This window comes from Rattus norvegicus, chromosome 14, assembly GCF_036323735.1.
Source record: "Rattus norvegicus strain BN/NHsdMcwi chromosome 14, GRCr8, whole genome shotgun sequence".
Lineage (NCBI taxonomy): Eukaryota > Metazoa > Chordata > Mammalia > Rodentia > Muridae > Rattus > Rattus norvegicus.
The window spans coordinates 70,887,581-70,900,293 of NC_086032.1; the positions used below are offsets into that span (position 1 = coordinate 70,887,581).

Sequence of the window (12,713 nt, forward strand, 5' to 3'; positions counted from 1 at the left end):
ATATCTTCAACAAAATCATAGAAGAAAACTTCCCTAACCTAAAAAAAGAGATACCCATAGGCATACAAGAAGCCTACAGAACTCCAAATAGATTGGACCAGAAAAGAAACACCTCCCGTCACATAATTGTCAAAACACCAAACGCACAAAATAAAGAAAGAATATTAAAAGCAGTAAGGGAAAAAGGTCAAATAACATATAAAGGGAGACCTATCAGAATCACACCAGACTTTTCGCCAGAAACTATGAAGGCCAGAAGATCCTGGACAGATGTCATACAGACCCTAAGAGAACACAAATGCCAGCCCAGGTTGCTGTATCCTGCAAAACTCTCAATTAACATAGATGGAGAAACCAAGATATTCCATGACAAAACCAAATTTACACAATATCTTTCTACAAATCCAGCACTACAAAGGATAATAAAGGGTAAAGCCCAACATAAGGAGGCAAGCTATACCCTAGAAGCAAGAAACTAATCATCTTGGCAACAAAACAAAGAGAATGAAAGCACACAATCATAACCTCACTTCCAAATATGAATATAACGGGAAGCAATAATCACTATTCCTTAATGTCTCTCAATATCAATGGCCTCAACTCCCCAATAAAAAGACATAGATTAACAAACTGGATACGCAACGAGGACCCTGCATTCTGCTGCCTACAGGAAACACACCTCAGAGACAAAGACAGACATTACCTCAGAGTGAAAGGCTGGAAAACAATTTTCCAAGCAAATGGTCAGAAGAAGAAAGCTGGAGTAGCCATTCTAATATCAAATAAAATCAATTTTCAACTAAAAGTCATCAAAAAAGATAAGGAAGGACACTTCATATTCATCAAAGGAAAAATCCACCAAGATGAACTCTCAATCCTAAATATCTATGCCCCAAATACAAGGGCACCTACATATGTAAAAGAAACCTTACTAAAGCTCAAAACACACATTGCACCTCACACAATAATAGTGGGAGATTTCAACACCCCACTCTCATCAATGGACAGATCATGGAAACAGAAATTAAACAGAGATGTAGACAGACTAAGAGAAGTCATGAGCCAAATGGACTTAACGGATATTTATAGAACATTCTATCCTAAAGCAAAAGGATATACCTTCTTCTCAGCTCCTCATGGTACTTTCTCCAAAATTGACCATATAATTGGTCAAAAAACGGGCCTCAACAGGTACAGAAAGATAGAAATAATCCCATGCGTGCTATCGGACCACCAGGGCCTAAAACTGGTCTTCAATAACAATAAGGGAAGAATGCCCACATATACGTGGAAATTGAACAATGCTCTACTCAATGATAACCTGGTCAAGGAAGAAATAAAGAAAGAAATTAAAAACTTTTTAGAATTTAATGAAAATGAAGGTACAACATACCCAAACTTATGGGACACAATGAAAGCTGTGCTAAGAGGAAAACTCATAGCGCTGAGTGCCTGCAGAAAGAAACAGGAAAGAGCATATGTCAGCAGCTTGACAGCACACCTAAAAGCTCTAGAACAAAAAGAAGCAAATACACCCAGGAGGAGTAGAAGGCAGGAAATAATCAAACTCAGAGCTGAAATCAACCAAGTAGAAACAAAAAGGACCATAGAAAGAATCAACAGAACCAAAAGTTGGTTCTTTGAGAAAATCAACAAGATAGATAAACCCTTAGCCAGACTAACGAGAGGACACAGAGAGTGCATCCAAATTAACAAAATCAGAAATGAAAAGGGAGACATAACTACAGATTCAGAGGAAATTCAAAAAATCATCAGATCTTACTATAAAAACCTATATTCAACAAAACTTGAAAATCTTCAGGAAATGGACAATTTCCTAGACAGATACCAGGTACCGAAGTTAAATCAGGAACAGATAAACCAGTTAAACAACCCCATAACTCCTAAGGAAATAGAAGCAGTCATTAAAGGTCTCCCAACCAAAAAGAGCCCAGGTCCAGACGGGTTTAGTGCAGAATTCTATCAAACCTTCATAGAAGACCTTATACCAATATTATCCAAACTATTCCACAAAATTGAAACAGATGGAGCCCTACCGAATTCCTTCTATGAAGCCACAATTACTCTTATACCTAAACCACACAAAGACCCAACAAAGAAAGAGAACTTCAGACCAATTTCCCTTATGAATATCGACGCAAAAATACTCAATAAAATTCTGGCAAACCGAATTCAAGAGCACATCAAAACAATCATCCACCATGATCAAGTAGGCTTCATCCCAGGCATGCAGGGATGGTTTAATATAAGGAAAACCATCAACATGATCCATCATATAAACAAACTGAAAGAACAGAACCACATGATCATTTCATTAGACCCTGAGAAAGCATTTGACAAAATTCAACACCCCTTCATGATAAAAGTCCTGGAAAGAATAGGTATTCAAGGCCCATAGCTAAACATAGTAAAAGCCATATACAGCAAACCATTTGCTAACATTAAACTAAATGGAGAGAAACTTGAAGCAATCCCACTAAAATCAGGGACTAGACAAGGCTGCCCACTCTCTCCCTACTTATTCAATATAGTTCTTGAAGTTCTAGCCAGAGCAATCAGACAACAAAAGGAGATCAAGGGGATACAGATCGGAAAAGAAGAGGTCAAAATATCACTATTTGCAGACGACATGATAGTATATTTAAGTGATCCCAAAAGTTCCACCAGAGAACTACTAAAGCTGATAAACAACTTCAGCAAAGTGGCTGGGTATAAAATTAACTCAAATAAATCAGTTGCCTTCCTCTATACAAAAGAGAAACAAGCCGAGAAAGAAATTAGGGAAACGACACCCTTCATAATAGACCCAAATAATATAAAGTACCTCGGTGTGACTTTAACCAAGCAAGTAAAAGATCTGTACAATAAGAACTTCAAGACACTGAGGAAAGAAATTGAAGAAGACCTCAGAAGATGGAAAGATCTCCCATGCTCATGGATTGGCAGGATTATTATAGTAAAAATGGCCATTTTACCAAAAGCAATCTACAGATTCAATGCAATCCCCATCAAAATACCAATCCAATTCTTCAAAGAGTTAGACAGAACAATTTGCAAATTCATCTGGAATAACAAAAAACCCAGGATAGCTAAAGCTATCCTCAACAATAAGAGGACATCAGGGGGAATCACTATCCCTGAACTCAAGCAGTATTACAGAGCAATAGTGATAAAAACTGCATGGTATTGGTACAGAGACAGACAGATAGACCAATGGAATAGAATTGAAGACCCAGAAATGAACCCACACACCTATGGTCACTTGATTTTTGACAAAGGAGCCAAAACCATCCAATGGAAAAAAGATAGCATTTTCAGCAAATGGTGCTTGTTCAACTGGAGGGCAACATGTAGAAGAATGCAGATCGATCCATGCTTATCACCCTGTACAAAGCTTAAGTCCAAGTGGATCAAGGACCTCCACATCAAACCAGACACACTCAAACTAATAGAAGAAAAACTAGGGAAGCATCTGGAACACATGGGCACTGGAAAAAATTTCCTGAACAAAACACCAATGGCTTATGCTCTAAGATCAAGAATCGACAAATGGGATCTCATAAAACTGCAAAGCTTCTGTAAGGCAAAGGACACTGTGGTTAGGACAAAACGGCAACCAACAGATTGGGAAAAGATCTTTACCAATCCTACAACAGATAGAGGCCTTATATCCAAAATATACAAAGAACTCAAGAAGTTAGACCGCAGGGAAACAAATAACCCTATTAAAAAATGGGGTTCAGAGCTAAACAAAGAATTCACAGCTGAGGAATGCCGAATGGCTGAGAAACACCTAAAGAAATGTTCAACATCTTTAGTCATAAGGGAAATGCAAATCAAAACAACCCTGAGATTTCACCTCACACCAGTGAGAATGGCTAAGATCAAAAACTCAGGTGACAGCAGATGCTGGCGAGGATGTGGAGAAAGAGGAACACTCCTCCATTGTTGGTGGGATTGCAGACTGGTAAAACCATTCTGGAAATCAGTCTGGAGGTTCCTCAGAAAATTGGACATTGAACTGCCTGAGGATCCAGCCATACCTCTCTTGGGCATATACCCAAAAGATGCCTCAACATATAAAAGAGACACGTGCTCCACTATGTTCATCGCAGCCTTATTTATAATAGCCAGAAACTGGAAAGAACCCAGATGCCCTTCAACAGAGGAATGGATACAGAAAATGTGGTACATCTACACAATGGAATATTACTCAGCTATCAAAAACAACGAGTTCATGAAATTCGTAGGCAAATGGTTGGAACTGGAAAAATATCATCCTGAGTGAGCTAACCCACTCACAGAAAGACATACATGGTATGCACTCATTGATAAGTGGCTATTAGCCCAAATGCTTGAATTACCCTAGATCCCTAGAACAAAGGAAACTCAAGACGGATGATCAAAATGTGAATGCTTCACTCCTTCTTTAAATGAGGAAAAAGAATACCCTTGGCAGGGAAGGGAGAGGCAAAGATTAAAACAGAGACTGAAGGAACACCCATTCAGAGCCTGCCCCACAGGTGGCCCATACATATACAGCCACCCAATTAGACAAGATGGATGAAGCAAAGAAGTGCAGACCGACAGGAGCCGGATGTAGATCGCTCCTGAGAGACACAGCCAGAATACAGCAAATACAGAGGCGAATGCCAGCAGCAAACCACTGAACTGAGAATAGGTCCCCCGTTGAAGGAATCAGAGAAAGAACTGGAAGAGCTTGAAGGTGCTCGAGACCCCAAAAGTACAACAATGTCAAGCAACCAGAGCTTCCAGGGACTAAGCCACTACCTAAAGACTATACATGGACTGACCCTGGACTCTGTCCCCATAGGTAGCAATGAATATCCTAGTAAGAGCACCAGTGGAAGGGGAAGCCCTGGGTCCTGCTAAGACTGAACCCCCAGTGAACTAGACTATGCGGGGAGGGTGGCAATGGGGGGAGTTTTGGGAGGGGAACACCCATAAGGAAGGGGAGGGGGGAGGGTGATGTTTGTCCGGAAACCGGGAAAGGGAATAACACTTGAAATGTATATAAGAAATACTCAAGTTAATAAAAAAAAAAAAAAAAAAGAGGATGGAAAAAAATATGTTTATATACAAATATTTAAAAAAAAAAAGAAAGAAATACTCAAGTTAATCAAGTTAATAAAAAAAAAGACTGCAAAAAAAAAAAAAAGAGTGTGCTCTCAGCTCCTCCTTTACGCTGCCTCCACGAACTCTAACCCTCTGAAACCATAAGCCAAGTATACTCTTGTACTTGTAAGTTTCTGTGGAAGAGGTGTTTTATCGCAGTAGCAGGAATGAGCTAATGAAGCAACAGAAATTAAATTAGGACATGGTCCCCCTTTCCTCCCCACCCACATGACATCAGCTCTCCTCATCTCTCCATCTCTAATCGTTCTCTATTTTTCCATCTTAGTTCTTTTGTAGAAGATAAATGTATTCTTGTGGGTGGGGTGTGGGTGGGGTTGTTCTATACAATATGTGTATGGGTGCCTATGGAGGTCAGAAGAGGGACATAGGACCCCCTGGAACAAGAGCTACAGAGTAGTTATGAGTCACCCACCATGAAAACAGCAAGGTTCCTTAGCTGCTGAGGCATCTTTATAAGGACCTGCTACTTTTCTGAGTATCTGTCCCAACTAGTTTTATATCAACTTGAGAAAATACCTCCGTAAGACCTGGCTGTAGGCAGACCTAGAAAGCATTTTCTTAATTAGTGGCTGAAGTTGGAGGGCCCAGCCCACTGTGGGCGGGGCCTCTCTTGGGCTGGTAACCCTGGATTCTATAAGAGGGTGGGAATCAAGCCAGTAACAGTACACCTCCATGGCCACTGCATCAGGTCCTGCCTCAGGTTTCTGCCCTGTCTGAGTTCCTGACATGACTTTATTCAATGGTGGGTTATAATGTAGAAGTGTAAGTCAAATACACTTTTTTCTTAACTGAAATTTAGTCATGATGCTTCATCACAGCACTGTTAACACTTACTAGGACGGTATCCAAGGACCACTATCTGATATTAATTCAAACTTTGTAAGTGTGATCCTGAGTATTTTAGGCATATTTAAGCACAGCACAATTTGATGGAATTTTTCTTTGTGATAACTCAATCCCATGTGCACAATAAAACTTAAAATGTGACTGCATTGAAGCTTTTTATAAAGTACATGTGACATCTTTCATAAAATAGGTTCCATAGATTGAGAGGTCCACAATAGGGGTCTGTGGAAGGATCTGGTGTGACCTAAGTTACACAGCACAATGATCACCAGGTTATTAATTGCATCTTCTCCCAGACTTTTGGGCAGATGACAGTTATGTATCAGTCCCTTTGAAGGAACAACCGTATGTGTTTCACATGCCTGATTCTTCTGGTGTGCTTACTTGTGAACACAGAGCCCCCATGCCTCACACACTCTTCCATTCTGTTATCTATCCTACACTAAAGGCAGACCCTAGAAACCACCCAAAACAAATACAATGGACCTCTGTACATTTTCCAAGGTCGGAATATGCCAATTGTATATGACCTCAAGTTGAAGATTTCAAGTGTCATGGTTGATTTTACATGTCATCTTGATGGTATCACAGGATGCCCAATTAGCTACTAAACATTATATTGGGGTGCTTCTGTAAATGAAAAACATTGGAGATAGGGGACTCAGTAAAGCAAAACCTCTCCCCAGTGTGGTTGGCATTCACATGTCTATAAAGGTCTTGAATAGAATAAAAAAAGTGGAAGAAAATTAAATTCATTCTGTTCCAATTACCTAACCTAATATGTCCAACCTCTCTCACCCTAGTTGTTCCTGATTCTAAGACCCTCAAATTCAAGCAAAGTTTGTACACTACCTTTCCAGCTCTCAGACATTCAACTGCTATCACTGGCTTTTGTGGGTCTGCAGATCAAGCAATCAGTGAAAACTATGTCCCTGAGGAAAAGGGTTCTCCCTTTCCTCTCAGATAAGGTAAGAGGAAGGCACATCTAAGTGCCTCTCATAAACTGAGCATTGAATGCCTTGGCATATCTATGTTACTCTCATAAACAGATGCTGATACCTTAACAGATATCTGGTTTAGGGCTAGTTCAATCCTTTTTGTGTTTGTGTTTGTTTTGTTTTGTTTTTTACCTTCCTGATATCTCATACCTGCTGGCTGGAGTTCAGGTTCTTACCCCTCTGAACAGGATGTAGCATAGAAAAGCCAAGCTCAAGAATCCTTGCTCCTACTAACTTTTCTATATGTTTGCATATTCTCAGTTTCTCCAAGATGGACATGGCTCTTCCTAAAGCAGCAATGACTTAGGTTCAGGTTTGTGCTTTGCACTCTGAGGGAACAAGAGATGGAGTTTATTGAGAATACTTTATTAGACTGATAACTTATAGATGTATAATAAAGTTTAGCCCACCACTTATGCTGTAGACGTATTCACTTCTCTTGGGAAAACTATATCCTCTGAGTATTGCATGGGTATTCCAGTCTTGACATCAGAGTGATTGTGCTCACCTAGGTATGACCCTTTTAAGACTGATCTCATTTATGCTCCCACATAGAAAGTTGGGAGAGCTCATGAGGCCTCTCCCTTTCCCACTGATATATAAACAGTTAACGATTGCTAGGGGGTGGGGTTGAAACTCCAGTTCAGTTGTGTAGCTGCCCATGAGTTCTCCTGCATGAAACTTCTCATCCATGTTGTTGTAATTAATCTCAATTAAATTCATTTATTTGACAAGATAGACTTGGATGGAATTGTTTCTCTGGTCCACCTTCCCCCATCTATATCTGGTACAGAAATAGACTCCCCTGAAAAAGGCATGCAACAGCTTCTCACTTAGAAAATAGTCCCACCATGTTCTCTTCTTCTCATGAGCCCAATGCTCACTGTCTCCCCATTGAGAATAAGGTCAAATGGTTAAGTTAATTAGCATCCTTTTGCCATACTGAATATCTGTGATGATCAACTAGTGCTGAGAAAAGGGTTGCTTCAGTTCATGGTTTTGAAAATTCTCAAATGTTTTTGGTTCACTCCTGGCTCAGCTGGTTTCTATTTCATTGAGACAATACATCAAGGCACGGAAGACATGACAGAAGGAAGACATCATTAGCAGAACTGGAGAGATAGCCATGTTTCCCCTATACCCTGAGGTCTCCTTCAAGACTCCACTTCTTCAAAGTTCCATCATTTCCATGCTGAGTGCAAATATTTACCACATGGGCCTTTGTAGAACACTGAAGATTCAGCTACAGTAATGCTAGAATATGCCATCTCAGACCTAGATTGACCTGTATCCCAAGTGGTCACACTCTGTGTTATATTCTTACTCAAATCTATACCTTTATTTTATCAATGTATTTTCATTGTTCGTAATAAAATTTACTCTTGAAACTTGTCCTGTCCTGCACAGTACCTACATAATCACAGCCCTAGCCTTGCAAGACTATAATTTAATACACACTGAAATAAAGGAAATGTACTATTTTTTCTATTGAAGAGTTAAATAAGACAGAACTTTATTCTAAAAAAAATTATAAAGAAACCACTTGGTAGAAATTCAAATTCCTCCAGGGTCAGCACTCTTGAAATCAAAATATTTGTTCAAGGTTAAACTTGGAGCTTTAACTCGATTTATTACTTTAAATCAGCCAATCATGTAAGAATGTGAGCCTGAGCTTTGACCACTCAGAATCAGGCATAAAGGACCCCTTTATGTTAGGAACTTAAAAACTAGAAACCCAGAAGGGTGTGTCCAACTGATTGACTTAGCTTGACTCTACACCCTTTTGCCAAAACAAAACTTTCTGCCTTGCCAAATGCTTTGGGTTGTGTGGTCATTTTCTTGTGATTCCAGAGAAATTTCTTACAAATCTATTCCCACACTCCCTCTCCAATTGCCCATATCCCAGCAATGTGTCCCTCTCTCAACAGTTTCATCATCATCTCCTCCTCCTCTTCATCATCAATATACTCTTCTCTAACCAAGTCCAGTTAGTGCTGCCCATATCTTCATGAGTACAGGGCCATCCACTGGAGCATTGGAAACCCAGAAGTGGCTATGCTCTCAAGGAAAATTATTCCCCTACCCAGCAGCAGCTATCAACTATCAATAGGCCCTCAATAAGATGCTGCGCTTGGAGAACATCTATGAGACCTGTGCTGGAATTTTGACTGGCTTATTCTTATGCAAATAAACACTGTTGCCTTGAATTGTGAGTGTAATAGCCATGCCACACCCCAATGACTGTACTGTACAGCACCCCTTGTATTCCTTCTACTCTCCTCTAGTGCCATGCCAAGAGTTGGGGGTTAACATCATCCAACTGAGGAGTAAGAAACAAAGGCTTAATGGGAGATGTTGAAGCATTTTTAGCTTCAACATTTGAGTTAGAAAGGGCATCTTCTCAAATTTCTTGAGTAGACTAACCACCTTCTTCAAGAGAACATGCAAGTTGTAAGCTGTGAATCATAAAAGGAGAATTTATAATGAGAAAAAACATAGATTTTTACAAGTTATTTTCAGTTATCCATCTTTGGTTTTAAGTGACCTTTCCCTTTTCAAACACTGTCTCTAACCTTTATGATATAATTATGAATTTCATGCTTCCAGTGAACTACTCACATCACCTTCACAATGGTGTAGCCTCTGATATCCACAGAGAGTGCTTGTTAGGATTCTCCCCCAGATGCACCAGCTAGCTCTGCCCTTGCAGGAAGGGTGTGGTGAATGGATGAGTCTGACCTGCCAAGTCTTATCTTTGCAATAAAGTGAATTCAACCCCCTTGTTAAACACAACCTACTTCCTTGGCACACTTTGTAGCAACTCAAGCACTAAGTGTTTATAAACAGCCCCAGCCTGTTGCTTCCTTGAGTGTCTCCCCAACGCCCCATCATCCTAACAATTTCATGGAAACTCCAGGACCACGGCCTAGATGCTTCTAACAGACTCTCTCTGTGCTTTCTAGATGCTGAATATTTCCACCACCTTTCTTGCTCTGCCTTCTAATCTGTACAGTGATTAAAACTGCTCCCCTCAGCTATGCTTGTAATGATTCAAAAGAAAACAAAAATGTTTAACTTTGAATAAATAATTTTAAAATACTGTCTTGGATCTATATCATGAAGGAGAGTCCAAAGTCTTTTTAAACAAGTGTTAGCAAATCTCAGACTCAAAGACACTCCTACCTCACCCACTTTCTCTTTCTCTGTGTCTCTGTCTCTGTCTTTATTCTATCTGCCTGTCTCTGTCTCCCATACCCCCTTTCTCTCTTACACACACACACACACACACACACACACACACACACACACACACACACACACACTCATACTCAGAAGCCCTGTTGACTTCACAACCCCTGGTGTTAGGCAAACATGTCAAATCCTTGAACTTCAGAATTCTGTACTATGGTGAGCCTGGACCTCTTCTGCGCTCCCCTCCTGCCTGTATACTTTCTTCCATGAGCTATTGGATCAATTTTATAGTGTGTTTGGAAAGCTGATGAGGACCTGTGGGGGCAGCCCCAGCTCTGGGCTGAACTAATGAGCCCAGTCTAGCTGCCACACGTGGGGATGGGGGAAGTACCTCATTCTAGCATAAAATGCAGGCTGGAAAAAGAAAAATGCTTTCCCAGTTCTGCAGGATTTTTTATTGTCCCACGATCATTGAGTCCCCAAATATAATTCTGAAATTTTGTCTGACATAGATTTTTTTCAACTTACTCTAATTGCATAAATGGATGCCTTTGTCTTGGAAGAAAATATAATACACAGCTTACTGGGAAGGAACACTGCCTTGATTGGTGTAATTACGACTTTCTGTTCAAATGAGACACAGATCAGAACCCAGACAAAGCTGCTCCCTTCCATCACCTTAAAAACTTAAAGGGCCCTCACCTCTGTCTGCTTTTATAATTTCACAAAACAAAAACAGAAGCAAACGCAAGCTCATCTACACCGATGTCATCAGATAGTTACAGTCTCAAAGGGGGATTCCAGCGTTTCCTGTGTGTTCCTATCCTACAGTATAGGTGGAAGCTCTGGTGGGTGATGTGGCAGTAACCTCTTTCCCAGAAACCAGCATGGCCAGGAGGACATTCTGGCCACTCTGGAACATACAAACCTGCCTTCAGTTCAGATGGATCTTAATGGTTTAGACTTCAAAGAAGTAGAAAATGTTTGGACGTTTTTATAGCAGGGTTAAGAGACAACAACTGAATGGAAGAAAAATATTACATTATTATTCATCTGCTAAATGAATCCAAAATGTATGAGGAATTCAAAGGGCTCAATGGAAATCCAAATAGTACAATTAAAAATGGACAAATAATCTGAAAAGATTTTCAAAAGAAGAAATATAAACACCCCAGTGTATGAAATGTTCAACATCAGTAACCATCAGAGAAATGAAACTCGAATCCAGAGTGAGGTGTCACTGCAGCCCCGTCTGGATGACTGCTATTTTTTTTTAATTAGCAAATCAGTAAAAGGAACACTCATTCACTGAAGCTGGGAATATAAGGGAGTCCTGCCACGATACAGAACAGCATAGTTATTCCTCAAAAGAAAAACGTTAAAGTAGGTATAATATATATTATTCCACCACCCTACTCTCAGATACATATCCAAAGGACATGAAATCAAGATGCCCAAGAGTTGTACCCCCTGAGTTTGCAACACAATTTATGATAATCACGAGGAGATTTCAACTGAGGTGCTCACCGATGATCAACAATATAAACAAAATGTGAAATGTATTCATACCAGGATATTATCCAGCCACAGAAAGGACAAAATCCAGTGCATCTGTGGCAAAGTGGATGGAACTGGAGATTATTATGTTAAGTGAAATAAGCCAGGCACGGAAAAACAAACTCCATGTGTCCTTTCCACAGTTGGTTTCAAAGCACAGAGAGTACAGCAGAGATTAACAGAGGCTGCAGAAGATTGCATGGGAGCTGGCCTGAAGTGAGGCTGGAAATGGGGGCCACTTAGGCAGGAGGCCTTGTAGTGGTCTTCAGGACGAAGGGGGTGGCTGTAGTTTACAAGCACCCGATAAATGTTAAGACAAAACAGAAAAGCCGTGCTTGAAGACTCCAAACATGAAGGAACAAAGTAAAATGGGATTAGTAATTGTACTAATATAATATGCATGTATAGAATTATCATACTATTCCCATAAATATATTCATAATTTTGCATATTAATTAAAGTTAAAAATCAAATGAAACAAGAGCTGAAGAGATGGCTCAGTGGTTAGGAGCAGTTGCTGCTCTTCCAAAGGACCCAGATTTGTTCAGTTCTTGGCACCCACATGGGTGGCTCACAGTTGCCTGTAACTCCTGCTGCAGGGTATACAACACTGTCTCTGGCCTCAGCAGGCCTCCATGCACATGCACATACTTACACAGACATACATATTCTAAAATAATTTTTAATTAAAAATTAAACAAAATCATACATTTAAACAAAACTATTTCACACCCAAAACCTGTACGTAGACAATCCAAACAAATGAATTCAAGAGCCCCAAACAGGATCCAGCCCAAATGCCTTTCAGTGGATAGCATATTTCTAAAATCAATGTGATGTCCCTACTATATAGACTATGACTCAGCAATAAAAGGAAATGAATTATTAATGCAGAGAACAATAATGGATGAATTTCAGAGAACTGCAGCAACTGGAAAAGCC

At 40.0% G+C, this 12,713-nt stretch overlaps 1 protein-coding gene across 13 annotated transcripts in view; it reads right to left on the reverse strand.

Annotated features, from left to right (window-relative positions):
* Rac1l (Rac family small GTPase 1 like) overlaps positions 1 to 12,713 on the reverse strand; it is a 102,303-nt gene that overhangs the window by 5,436 nt on the left and 84,154 nt on the right. For 4 of the 13 annotated variants that reach the window (XR_010057538.1, XR_010057537.1, XR_005493290.2 and 1 more), the window contains one exon: positions 7,173 to 7,351. The exons of 7 other annotated variants lie outside the window; for them this stretch is intronic. The gene's annotated coding sequence lies outside the window, so the exon portion shown is untranslated. The remainder of the gene's footprint in view (positions 1 to 7,172; positions 7,352 to 12,713) is intronic. 2 more of the 13 variants (XR_010057536.1, XR_010057535.1) reach the window with 1 other exon arrangement.